The 13317-nt window shown below is 56.9% G+C and overlaps 1 protein-coding gene across 5 annotated transcripts in view; it reads right to left on the bottom strand.

Moving 5' to 3' along the window:
• MEF2D (myocyte enhancer factor 2D) overlaps window positions 1-12931 on the bottom strand; it is a 38674-nt gene extending 25743 nt beyond the window's left edge. The window contains exon 1 of one of the 5 annotated variants that reach the window (XM_063624862.1): window positions 12564-12931. The gene's annotated coding sequence lies outside the window, so the exon portion shown is untranslated. Of the gene's footprint in view, window positions 1-515; window positions 2258-7247; window positions 10207-12563 lie in introns of those variants that run through there. The other 4 variants (XM_063624858.1, XM_063624861.1, XM_063624860.1 and 1 more) reach the window with 4 other exon arrangements.
• Between the last annotated feature and the right edge of the window lie 386 nt (window positions 12932-13317).

The raw sequence follows: 13317 nt of genomic DNA on the forward strand, positions 1-13317 counted from the left end.
GCCCTTGGCTGCTTCTCTTCTAACCATCTCTCCTTCACTCTGCCTGGTATCTGGAGCCCAGGGCTTGGGAGGACTTGGGCTACCAAAGAGACAGGGGGTTGGCCAGGATGGCCTTCCTATTCTGATGGCCCCAGGGCCTGCCCAATCCTGATCTCAGGCCACAACTATGACTCCTCAGGCTGACAGTTTCTATGTCACCAAAAGTTCCCCTTCAAAGGCTCTCAAGGCTCTGGCTGCTTGACTCTGATTCACCTGACTCCGTGGACAGGACAAGAGTGGGGCGGAGTGAACCTCGTGGGTGGCAGGGGGCTGGGACAGGCAGAGGCAGGGCCTTCCTGGTGGACACGGGAGAAGCAAAGATGGGGAGGACATTTGGCAATGCCCACCCATATCTGTTCCCATCCTAGTGGTCCCAAGGCTCAAAGAAACTACAGGGCATCTGCTTTCAGAGCTCCCATACCAGCACAGGTCAAAAGGGAGCAGATGCCCAGAGAGGGAAGCAGGCACAGACTCACCAACTGTGGAGAAGGGTGGTTGAGGAGAAACCTTCACAAATGGACAGCGGGGAGGATGCAGGGCAGGAGGCCCCTCTGACAACACCCTCGACAAGAAGGAGAGCTGAGGGGACCAGGGGGAATCCAGAAGGACCCCACTGATAGCCATTTTTCCAAGCCCAGGTACCGACCCAATTAGAACCTGTGGGTTGTGTTTACATGCAAATGAGCTACACATGATGTGCAAAATGTACCCTAAAGAGGACTGGTTTGGAGGGGGCATGGGAGAAGAAACGGGTCCCTGCCTCCCCCTTTGCAACACCTCTGGGTACCTGAGAAATATTCAAACCATTTTCGGGTTTCAGAATGATGCTATCTCAGTTCCTGTGTGAAGGTGGCCTGGGGCCAGTGGGAAGAGCGGTGAAGGGGAGAGGTCAGGGCAGCCTCCTTGCAGCTGCAGCAGGGCTGAGCAGGGCTGTCCTTCCCATGGAGCTGCAGGGGAATTCCTTTCCGGTGGCCAGCCTCTATCCTCTCTTTCTTGCTCTTGGCAGGGGAGTACCTACCTTTCCTTCTCCCCTACACCCTTCCACCCATATCTGTTCCCATCCTAGTGGTCCCAAGGCTCAAAGAAACTACAGGGCATCTGCTTCCAGAGCTCCCATACCAGCACAGGTCAAAAGGGAGCAGACGCCCAGAGAAGCTGAGTGAGCAGCCTCGCATCACAGAGCAGTGGGCCTCAACCTGCTCTTCCTCATCGTGAGAAAGGGTCTCATTAGGCGGGCCCTTCATCTCTTCCTCCCAGGCTGCTCCGGGCTGCAGGCTGAGGACTGGAGGGGAAGGCAGGAGGCACTGGAGACAGCTGTCATCCCTCCTCCCACCCCTTCCCTGTGGCTGGGCTGCAGGGCATGAAATAAGCAGCAGGCGCTGGGGGAGGGGGTGACAATCCAATCCACCTGTCACCCCCACAGTCAGGCAGCCTCAAGCAGCCTGCTCACTAACGAGGGAGGAGGCGTGGGTGAGGCAGACACAGAAGAGGGTGGCAGAGGGGGGACAGACACACAGACACAGGAAAGATGACAGAGAAAAAGAGGCAGCGAGGCCAGAAGGCATTATGGGGCAGAGGCGGAGACAGACAAGGAGAGGGCTACAGGAGAGGGAGAGGTAGGAGACCCGCAGAGACAAAGATTCAGAGAGAAGCAGGTAGAGAACAAGAGACAGGTTCAACAACGGCTTCCAGGACTGACTCCTGGCCCAGCGCTGGGGGAATAACTCAACAGGACACCACCTCTGCCCTCTGAGAACTTGCAGTCCAGCCAAGAGACAGACAAGGGAGGGGCAGGTCCCACCCAGGGCAAAGGCAGGGAGAGGCAAGGCGGCCCTTGGGGGCCTGGACTGGACCCAGACACAGCCCTGGAAGGAGCATCCCAGAGCAGGCAGGCCGGCCCTGAGAGGCAGCAGAGGTGAGGACCGAGGACCAAGGACCATGGCTGCCCAGCTCAATCCCCAGGCCCTGCCTTATTACCCAGTCTACCCCCAGGTTCACAACCTTCCTAGTCATTCTCTCTCCCAACTTCAGCCCTGGGACCTCTTCCCTAGTACAGAGACACAGGCTAAGGAGCTCTGGGAGACAGGGCAGGAAGGTGAAGCCGGTGATGCCCCCAAACACCCAGGCAAGATGGTCCAGGATCATTCTGTGGTTCACATAGTGAGCTCTTCCTTCACAGAAGAAGTGGGGGACATTACCCCTCTGAAGTCTGAGCCAAGGCAGGAGCCTCATTGTCCCTCTCCCCATCCCACACACAGCCCAATTCTCACACCCCCTCCTGCGAGGCCTGCTCCCCACGCTCCTGCTCCTGGGCCCCTCTTGGGTCTCCCGCTCATGCTGCGTTCCCTCTGCCCCCTCTCTGTCCCCGCCCCCTCCCACAGCAGCCTCTTTTCTTCACCCCAGAAGTGCTTCTAGGGTCTGATCTCAAAGGCAGGGACCCAGCCCCAACCCTTCAAAGTTCTGTCTGGCAGGTTCACTACCCAAATCCCTGGTTCCCACCGTCTTTCCCTCCCTCGGGGACTCCCCTCCCCCAGTCCAGCAGCCTCAGGGCTGGGCAGGGGCTATTTTTAGCCTGGGCACTGAGCTAATTTTAACTCACTGACAGGGGACCTGGGGGCGGGCTGTCGGGCTGTGGGGGCAGGCAGTCCAGGAAAGCTGGGCCTGGGGAAGGGGTGGTCTCAGGCCCCAGGCACCCTAGGAACTCAAGTTGGGGGCAAGCCCTGCAGTCTCAGCTTAAGGGACAGGAACTGACTTGCCAAGGGGAGCACCCAGTATGGACAGCAGGGCTGAGCCCTCCCCCTAGCTTCCGCTGGACAACTCTCCCGAGCCCCACCCTAGGCTTCCCGCCCTCTTCTCCCTGGCAAGTCTCCTGGGATGGGGTCATCCTGTTCTCTGCCCAGGAGATGCCTCTCCAGTGAGGGTCTGTCTCCTGAGCCTCCTCCATGTCTTCCCCACCCCAGCTTGTCCTTCCTGTAGTCTAGCTCTCATCCTTCCTGTAGCAGCTGTGAGGCCATTTGGCTCTTTACAAAGCAGCAGCCTGTCCCCCAGGGTCCAGCACTTCCCACTCCAGCTCTGACCTTCCCCTTATGGCCTCTGGGCTGGCTCCTAGGTAACTACCCCGCCCCCTCCACAAAACAAGCTCCTAGAGCTAGCCAGACTGATCTCAGGAAGTATTTGGGGGCAACAGGAGACTGCGTCCCAGTAGAGAAGGGATGGGTGAGGTAGGGCAATGAACAGCTTAGGGAAATATGGGGTCTCTAAGCTGGGATTCTGGATACCTGGGTTCTAGTCCCTGCTCTGGTCTAAGATGTGATCCTGAGTAAGTCACTGCCTTCCACAGGCTTCACCCCACTGGCCAGTATGATGGGTAGCTGGGTGGACTAGGTACCCAAATGCCCTTCTGGCCCAAACACATGGCTCCTGTGCTCTCAGGGGAGGCCCAAAGGGAAGGGAGACGAACTGAAGAGATGGCCTGGCTGGGTCTGTCATCCTCCTGCTGGGGAGGAAAGGCAATGAGGGCACTAGAAGAGAGTCAGGATGGGGCTGGTGAAGGGGCAGGTGCCTTCTAAACAGTAACCCCCCAAAAGATGGCCAAGGGGGTTGACAAAGGCTCTGGTCAGCCAGAACAAGTACCAAGTGGGGCAAACAAGGCCCTTGTGGCAGAGACTCAGTCATCCCCATCCCCTCACACACTGGGAATACCTATCAGACCCACCTTCTTGTGGTTGCTCAGCACCAACTAGCCCAAGGTCACTGTTTGGTCCCTGGTGGGACCGGCTCTAGAACCCAAGCCTAAGGCTGTCTTCATACTCCATCCCAGCAGGCCGAGCTGCAATGATTCACCACCACTCATTTGCATGAGGATTTGCATAGCGTCTCTGACCTTATTCCTTCAGGCTCAACTTCCCATTCCAGGACCTGGGTCACCCCCACCCAGGATCCGTAGGCACTTGTGGACACCAAGTGGAGTTCTTGGTACCTCAGGCCTTTGTTCCCATCTTTCCCCTCCAGAAAGCATTCTTGGATTTATAGTAACTCCCAGTGATACAGTCTAGAGCTCTCAGTCCAACTGGGTCCCCTACTCTTGTCTAGGCAGAGATGGGGAAGGGGTGTGAAATCACAACGAATAAGCAAGCATGGCAGCTATAGGAGTTTGGTAAGGTTCACAGGGTGAAGTGTGGCTCTGTCACTGCCTTGGGGCATCGCAGGAGAAGAATCCCATTCCCCTCTTTAGTGCCAAGGTTGGGGCAGCAGCAGCAGGATGGAGGTGAGTTGTCCTTTACTTCCATTTCTATCTCCATTTCCAAAACCCATCCACAGGGCAGGGGAGGAAATGGCCCAGGACAGCAGGTAGGATAGATACAAGACTACAGAAAGAACTTCTCAGGGCTGAGTCCTTGGACTCAAAGTAGTCTCTGGGGCTCAAACTTGCTTTGTCAGAAGCCCTCCAACCAAGTATGTGAGGCTGGTGACACGTGGGAGGGCATGGAGGCCCCAGTATTGTATGCCAACCAATGGGAGCTGCAGACAACCAATCTCCTACCTACCTTTAAGTCTGACCTACATTTGTCCAGAGTATCTACACCTCTCCCAGATCCTCTGAAACAATGAAGCCCAGCAGTGGTCTCCAATCCTAGGAAGTCCTTCCTGCTATCTAACTGCCATCCCTCCCACTGCAGCCAATCTTCCACTGTTACCTAACCCACTTTGGTCATCTAGACAAGAACAATGGACAGGGGCCCTTGGCTATCAGAAGCCCTTGCTGAGGAGAGGTGGGGGCGGTTGGGACGGTTAGTGTGTCCCCAACCCAACTTCCCTCTGGGGTCTCAGGAGACAGAAGTGAAAGTGGCAGCTGGGGCCTCGGGGGCGGGTCGGCTTGAGAGCCGTTGGAATGAGCATAATGCCACCAGTGCTGGGTCTGGGCTGCCTGCCATTGCAGCGGGTAGGCTAATGGTTAGATCAGGGGAGGGACTTCCCATGGAAATAAGGGCATGGGGTAATGAGGAGTGTGGGCCCCTGGCCAAAGGAAGAGCAGGCTGAAGAGAAAAAAATGGAGAGAGGCAGGCAGCAGACAGTCTCAGAAGGGCATTCTCTTCCTGGGCAGTGTTCGTCCCCTTTTTTAAAGCAGCAAGATCCTTTCTTCTTAGCCACAGAACTGAGACAGGGCTGCTCTGGCTGAAGCAGATGAAGGGGGTCTGAGCCCTGACTGCTGGGACATGAGAGCAAAGAGACAGGGGACAGAGTCCAAGGCCTGGGTCCTCAGACTGGACAGTACCAATTATAAGGAAAGGGGAGGTGGAAAACATGAAGGGTTCACCTACAGTGATGACAGGGGACCCGAAAGAGGCCAATCCAATCAGGAAAAGCAAATCCTCCTAGAGACATCATGACCTCGAGAAGCCACTGAGGATTTAAAGGGGCCGTTCAGGGCAATGGCTGGGTCTCCTTCTAACTCGAAGGACAGTCCTCTAAGCCCCTGGCAGCGGAGGGAGGGCGGGCATCGTGGCTGCGTGGGCCTGCTGAGGCGGCCAGCCAGGCAGCTCTTACAGGATTAGCTTGCTGCTTTCAGGAAAGGTGCCAGGTGAGGCTAAGATGCCCAGCCAGATGGAGGGGGGGCCCAGAAGGAAGGGGGTGGGGAGAGCAGTACCTGCACAAGGCTATGCAGATACATGTCGCCAAATCCGTGCTCCTTACCAATACCTGGCTTCTCACCCTTTCATGAGGATGCCGTGCAGGGACCCCTCAGATTTTTGCCAGCAAGAACCTCTGCCTACCAAGTTTTCCTTGCCATTACTATGATCTGGAGTTATCCTTCCTCTGAGGGGAAGTCCCTGCCTGTTGTCTACTCTTGACTCCCCTGCTACAGTTTACAACCAGGAACCCACCCCTCGGAACGGGTGAGGGGCTAAGCAGTTCCCCTAACTCCCCTCCTTCTTAGCTCCCCACCCCCAGGCTGACAGGTGGGGGAGACAAGAGGGAGCAGCTGGGCTAGGACACCTGTCCCCACCCAGCCATCATGGGCCCCAGAGGCCTGCATAAGGAGACTCAGCATAGAGGAGGCAGTGGTGGTGGCTGGAGGAAAGGGCCCATAGGTTAAGGAGAGAGGCAATGGGAAGGTCTGAAAAACCCACTTTCAGATCATCCCATCCTCCTGGTCTACCCCAACCATCATCCCTCACCGAACACACAATACACGCATGCTTTAAAGGGAAAATCTCAAGGTTTGAGGTCATCCCTCAAACCCCTTGCTCTATTGCCTTGTTACTTGATCCAACTGGAGTGGGAAGACCCCAGGAAAAGGGACCAAGCCCCACCCTCCTCACTCCACCCTCCTGCCGCGCATTTCTACTTGAAACTTAGGGATGGGCTCTCCCCGTATTCTTTGTTCTCTCAACCCTCAACCCTAGGTATTTGCTGGTGGGCTGAGGATGAGAGAATCATGAGGGGTAAGCAAGCATGCAGCCAGAGGGATCTGGCAAGACTCATGGGACTAAGATGTGGAGGAGGCAGGTTCTGAGACAAGGAGATGGCTGGATGGGGAGGGGAGGGCTGGGCTTAGCTTCCCAACCCATCCCAGGGCCAAACGGAGCCCTAGGCCAGGAAGAACCCTCAAGGCCTCCTCAATCCCTACCCTGGACACCAAAGGCATTCGTTGCCCCCACCCCTGTTTCTGGGTAGCTGCCTTAGCAGGCAAGTCCTGGGCCAGGCTGGGGCTGAAGGTCTGAGAGAAAAGATGCAACCATCACACTTTTTCTGGCAGAAACTCCTTCCCTTCCCATGTGAGGCAGGTAGCATCACCTCCCTTTCACAGGTATGGAAACTCACACAGAGATGGGCAGGGACTTGCTCAAGGTCATCAGAAATAAGGGGCAGAGGCAGACTGACTATTGGGCACAGGGCTTCTGCTTACAACCTGGATGGGAGTGAGAGGGAGTCTCCCTCCACCTGGGAGTTCTAGCACATTCCTTCCAGGGCCAATTCCCCAGGTCTGGGCCTGGGAGGCTCACACTGGCCTTGTGTCTGCCTTGAGACAAGCCCAGCCTCTTGTGGTCCAAGCCTTCCCACTCTAGTGTCTCTTCTCATTCATCCCATGCGGCAGCTAACAGGGATAGCAGGAGGGGTCTCGGAGTATCATTTGTTCCTGCCCTCACACCCTTGCTTTGGGGGCTTTCTCCATGACACTCAAGTCAAAGCAATACCCCCCTCACCTTGCCACCAAAGGCTGATTCTCTGCCTTCTGCTGAGGAATCCTGGTTTTCTCTTCCCTTCAATTTCTCCTCCTCCTCTCAGGTGTCCATGGGCCTCCTTTCCATTGCCCCGTCCTGCAGGGCAGGATCTCTCCTTTAATCTCAGACAAAAGCCCTTTACACTTCATAACTAGGAAAGCTTAAAAGTCACTCAAATCTCCGAGACTCAGTTTCCCAATTCAAAAAAACAGTTTTAGAGAGAAACATTCTTCTTATGTTCCCATGTTCAGTACAAAGCTTGGCACACAGGAACATAAGAAATGGAAGTTTCCTTCCTCCCTTTTGAGAACCCATCACCTCTCTTCATTGGGATCTCAAAAGTTTTGGTTTTTGGGCGGGGCACGATGGCTCACACCTGGAGTCCCAGCTACCTGGAAGGCTGAAGCCGGAGGATTGCTTGAATGGGAGGCTGCAGTGAGCCATGATGGCACCACTGCACTCGAGCCTGGACAACAGAGCAAGATCCTGCCTCAAAAAAATTAAAAGTTGTGGTTTTTGGTCTTCAAAGTATACTGGAAAGTTGGGCAAGAGGGGTAATGCTGAGGGTAAAGCTCCTTTGACCACGGGGCAAAAAAAAAAAAAAGCTCCCTCTGTATGGTTTCCTGGTCTGCCCAGCTCCTAGGAGAGTGGCCACAGCACCCAGCCAGAGGCACCAAGCCAAGGTCAGTGACCAGGCCTAGAGCCCAGAGCCTCCTGGGAGGGTTGAGTTTAAATGAGTAAATATGGTCCCACCTGGGTGTGGCCAGTGACAGGCCAGAGCTTCGGACATGTCCCTCCCCTCCCAGCCCACAGCCGAAAGAAGAGAAGTCAGACAGGCATAAGTGCCTCCCGCCCCCTTGGCTATCAGGGTCCTGTGCAGAATCAATGAATGCATTCCCCTGTCTCCACACCAGCCAGGACTAACCAGAAGCATGACTTGGCTCTCAGAAAAGAGAGGCTTGTAGCCTCGGCCTCAGGAAAAGGAAAATGTCAGATGAAGAGGGCCTTGGGGATCACCTAGGCCAAGGATCTACCCCCAGATGCCTGAGGGCTTAGATGTAGTCTTGATGCCTCACAGTGGCCTTGCTCATCAGGGTGAGTGGGGAGGGCAACAGAGACCAGCGACAAACCACCAAAACACCCAGGTGTTAATCACCGAAAGGCGAAACTCTGTACATCTGGAAAGCTGGGGCCCAAGAGGAGGGACCCGGGGATACAAGGTCAGTGTGAGGGGCAGAGGCAGGCTGTGCCAGGACCACAGAGAGGGGCACGTGGGGGAGGGGTAAGGGGCAAGGATGGAAGTCAGCCAAGGCTCCTTGACTCACAAGCCATGCTCTTTATTTTGCAGACAGGGCTCTGCCTGCCCATCTGTGGTCTAACCTTAATCCCTCCTGCTCCAGTCAGCCCTTCTCTCTTCAAAGTTCTTGCTATGCCCTTCGCCTTCTTGCCTCTGGTCCCCTCAACCCCATCCCAACTCTCCAATCCTTTAATCATCTTTGCCATTCACTACCCCCCACCTCCCGCAGTGCAGCAGCTGCTCTGTGGGTGTCTACATACCAGTGTGTATGCGTTGCACACCTCCTGCATGTGTACCACTAAATGCTGTGGACCGCATTGGGCATGCCTGTCTACATGAGACCCCTATCTAGCTCCCACTACTAGGGGAAAGGGGCCTAATGGCTAGTTCTCCCACAGCTCTAGGACAAACGCCTCAGAATACTTTCAGCCATAAGCAGGGAGAGGAAAAAGAAAATAAATATTCCAAGATCCAAACAGCACCGACCCCATCAAGCCAAAGGTCAAGGCCTTTCCTTCCGGGAGAGCCACTGGAAAAGAAAGTGCTTTGAGTTCCCCTCCCTTCCTATGCCAAATTAGAGCCATCTCTCTCCCCCCAGCTTCCCCACTGGGAAGTTCTTCCTGAAGTCTAAGCTCCATCCTACCTGCTGTGATCATGGATAGACAGAGCGACATCAACCACAATACAGTCAGACGTCCAGCTTCTAGAACACAGCTTCTAGTACCTAACCGCCCCTCCCTCCATGAGTAAGTCACCAAACTGGGACAGGACAGACAGTTGGCCGGACTCCGGCCCCATGACTGGCTCATAAAAGCCACCAGCAATTACAGTGATGTTGAGGTTGTGCCGGCCTGCCACCATTTCCTCCTTCTCTATAAAAAAGAGACAGTTGCCTCAAACCAGCTGGCCTGAGAGAGCCTCGAGAGTCCCAGCCACAGTCCCGTGGGATGGGGAGAATCCCAGCACCACCGTGCCATGAGACTCAGAACCTGACCCTTGATGAGGGTTCCAGGCTCACATCGGATCCTCATACCCACTTACAGAACCTGATGAATACCAGCAATGACCTGTGTCCAAGAGGTCAAGGCCTGTATTAAGTCAAGGCCCTCAACTCCTCTTTTCCAGTAAGGCCACCACTCTCTGGACTAGAGGGGCAAAGAAGCAGGAGGCCTGGCTCAAATACAACTAGGGAAATGTTGGGCCCACCCATTTGCTCCTGGACTTCCCTTGTCCCCATAAAGGTACTCAGGTGTGTGGCAAAGTGTCCAACCAAGGGCCCACACCAGGCCAGCGTAAGTCCTAAAATTCTGGATCCAGTGCCAACCAGGGAGAGCAGGGGGCCCAGCTGGTCAGGAAGAGAAGGTTGACAAAATAGGGAGAGGTCCAGGCCTCTCTGGGGGTATAAGAGCCAGGGACAACCACAGCAGAGGGACCCTCCGAGGGCACGGTAGAGGAGAAGGGTCTGAGGGGCTGGGCCATAATCAATGAGGGCCTATCCCCAAGGCCTCCTCAGGGGCCAAGGCACCTCCCATCCCAAGCTTCCTTACTACTGCTCCTTTAGCCCTCCCAACCTGAAGAGTCTCCCTCTGCCTCCTCTTCCCTATCACATCTCCCAGGAAAGATTAAAAAAAAAAAAAAAAAAAAAAAAACCCTGCTACAGAGAGATTATATAACAGCAGCCAGAAAGACTATCATATCTCCCAGCCTATGAGAAGAACCAGGAGCCAAGGGGGCAGAGCCAGGATGCCCAGGCCCTCCAGCCCAGGGACACCAAGCACAGAGTGGGGTGGACACGGACAGCACCTGCCACCCCTCCAAGTCCTCCACCAATCTTTCAGGCATTGAGTACAGCAGACAGAAGCTCTAGCCAATTCCCCATGCCCATCCCCCAACACAAGGATCATGAGGCTCTCTGGGTCCTGCTTCTCCCCTTGGACTGGGGCTTCCATGAACACGGACTGTATGTCTCCCTTCCCAGAATCCCTCCCTACTATGAAGTTGTGCCTAAAAGAGTGGAAAGACGAAAGCTCTGACACAGATTTGCTGTGTGATCTCAGGTAAAAAACTCAACCTTTTGGGTCCCTACAGGAGTGAGTAAAAGCTCCTCCCTTCCCCCCTCCCCCACTTCTCCCCAGAGAGACCAGAGACCCCTCCCTTTACAAATGTACATGCACACACATACATATACACATATATGCAAACATACAGGGTGTATTGGCGGGGGCAAGGGAGTTACAACAAAGAGAATATAATCACTGAGACCCAAGGGCCCAAATGCCTATGCTGGGGCAAGTGGGGAAGGAGCTCCATATAAGCTCCAGTGTCCCCCAATCACCCCGTATAAATAGGTCCTCAGCCACTCCCACAATACTCCTACCCCACCCCCATCTTCTGCCCAACACACTGGGAAACCACAGGAAGGAAATTCATTCCCAGGCAGGGCCGTGGGAGCTGGGAGAGCCAGACTAAGTCCTGGGGCGGGTGTGACCCCGTGGCCACAAGCGGGTGGACATCTGTGAACACTGACATGTGCCTTTTCAATGCTCTCCTCAGCTACTGAGACCTTCCTGTTGGGGTTGGGAGAGGAGTGGGAGGGGGACAGCTCCCAAACGCCAAAATACCCAATCTCAGGCTGACCTGCGCTCCCCTCCTATCTCCAGGCCCGAGCAGCCCAAGGTCACCGCCCCAGACGGCAAACTTCCCATAGTCTAGGCTGGACCCTGAATTGCTGCGGAGACCCACTGAAGGGATAGGAGGAGGAGTGGATAAGGGCCACCTCCACCCCAAAGCAAAGAAACCAGGACTCTGAGGAAAACTCAAATGGGGGTTGGGCACAGCAAAGAGGGACACAGGATCCCCCCCCCAACCCGCTATACCCTCCCCCAACCCATCAACAATGCACCAAGTAATGGGAGACAGAGGGAGGCTCCCACTCAGAAGGGCAAACCTGGGATGACCCGGTCGGTGGCTCCTAGAGTGCCTTCCTTTCAGGAGGAGCCCTCGGAAGGCTGCTGAGAGGACAGCGTGATTTGCTAGGGGGAGGGGGCCCCTTTCCCCAACCCCCTGAGACCCGAACCTGGTAGGAGGGAGGCTGGCATTGGAGTGGGGGACTAAAAGCATTTTGGTCTCCTTGGCCCACCCTCCCAAAAGCCCCCCCAAACTTCCTAAACCCCCGCTCGCAGCCCAGCTCCGCCTGCCATAGGTGGAGAGGACTAGAGAACTCTTGCCCAGATGTTGAACAGCTGCAAACTTCTGGCCAGGGAGTTCTCCAGCTGGGGTTACTGAAAAACCACATCAGCGGTCTCGGAAGCGGGGCTAGGAAGTCTCAAAGAAGGGTCCTGCGTGCCCACCTCGTGGCGACTCCGCGTCCCAACTCCACAGGCACCCGGCAAACACGGGCCCCGGAGACACACACACTCACACACCCCAACCCACTACCCCGGTGTCATCTGAACAACATCCCCCCTCCTTCCCCCGCTTCCCAAACAGCTGCGGCTCCCCCCGCCTCCACCCTCCCGCCGCCCTCCCAGGCCCCCTTCTGCACCATTTCGGGCCAAGGAGGAGGGAACAGGCGGCGAGAGGAGGGAGAGGGAGGGAGGGCCGGCTGTTAAAATGTCAGTCGCTCCCGGCTGTCACCGGAGACCCCCTCGGAGGATGGTGCCCAGTCCCAGACCGCTCGGAGACCGTCGTAAACCCCCTACACGAACAGGAGGGCGCGCCCCCGATCCGCCCGTCCCCACCCCGTACTCCCAACACCCAAAGGAATTGCAGCCCACTCCACTTGTCCCCCACGACAGACTCCCTGACACAAACAGTCCCCTAGGTAATCCCCGCCAACGCCACACGAAAACACGGCCCGCTTCGCGAGTTCCTCCCGGCCCGGGGGCTGCCCCATCCCACCCCTCAGGGGGACGGTCTAGACCACCCTCCACCCCAACCCCTGGACCGGGTGGGGGAGGGGGCCTCTTAAAGTGGCAGACGCATTATTTTTCTCTACTTACCAGCCCGGCTGGGGGAACGGTGTTGTCACGGCAAAGAGCGGGTAGCCCTCGCCCCTGGTCCGGGGGATCTTCAACACTGGGAAGCCGCAGCTCCAGGCGGGGGGAATAATAAATGAGGCCGGCGTCCGCGCGGGCCCTGGGCGGCGCCGTGGGGCCTGGGCCCCCGTCGTGGGCGCGGGGGCCAGCAGGCGGGCGGCGGGCAAGCGAGGAACCGGGGCCGAGCGCCCGAGCCGCCTCGACTGTTGTTGATATTTTGCTTCCTTCCTCCTTTCGGGCTCCAAAGGTAACTCCTCCAGCCCCGGGGAGTCGAGGCCGACGTAGGCACAGCTCAGCCTAGCTTGAGGGGTGGGGGGAACGGGGTGACGGACAGGTGTGGGGGCCAATGGGAGGCACCTGTGGGGGTGGCGGGGCGGAGCCGGGGCTGGGGCGGTCCCGAGGACGCGGCCCCGCCCCTCGCTCCCCCAGGGCTGGCAGGGCCAGGCCGGGTCGGCCCCCACCCCACCGCTCTCCCAAGCTAGGCTGCGGCACCGCGAGCGGCGGATCCCTCCGCCTGCTGGGAGGGAGGGAGGAAGGGACGAAGCGAGGCAAAGTAGGGAGGCGAGACCCAGAGGCCTTTAAAGGGATCCGTCCGCTCCCACGGTGCCCCTCCGAGCACGCCGACCGCCCGCCCGCCTGGCGCTGCTGCCACCGCGTGCTCCAGGAGGTCCTTTCCGGGGAGGCCGTGCGAGCTGCACGCACACTCTCAACACGCGCC

This window comes from Symphalangus syndactylus, chromosome 12 (genome assembly GCF_028878055.3).
Source record: "Symphalangus syndactylus isolate Jambi chromosome 12, NHGRI_mSymSyn1-v2.1_pri, whole genome shotgun sequence".
In the NCBI taxonomy this organism is placed as follows: Eukaryota; Metazoa; Chordata; class Mammalia; order Primates; family Hylobatidae; genus Symphalangus; species Symphalangus syndactylus.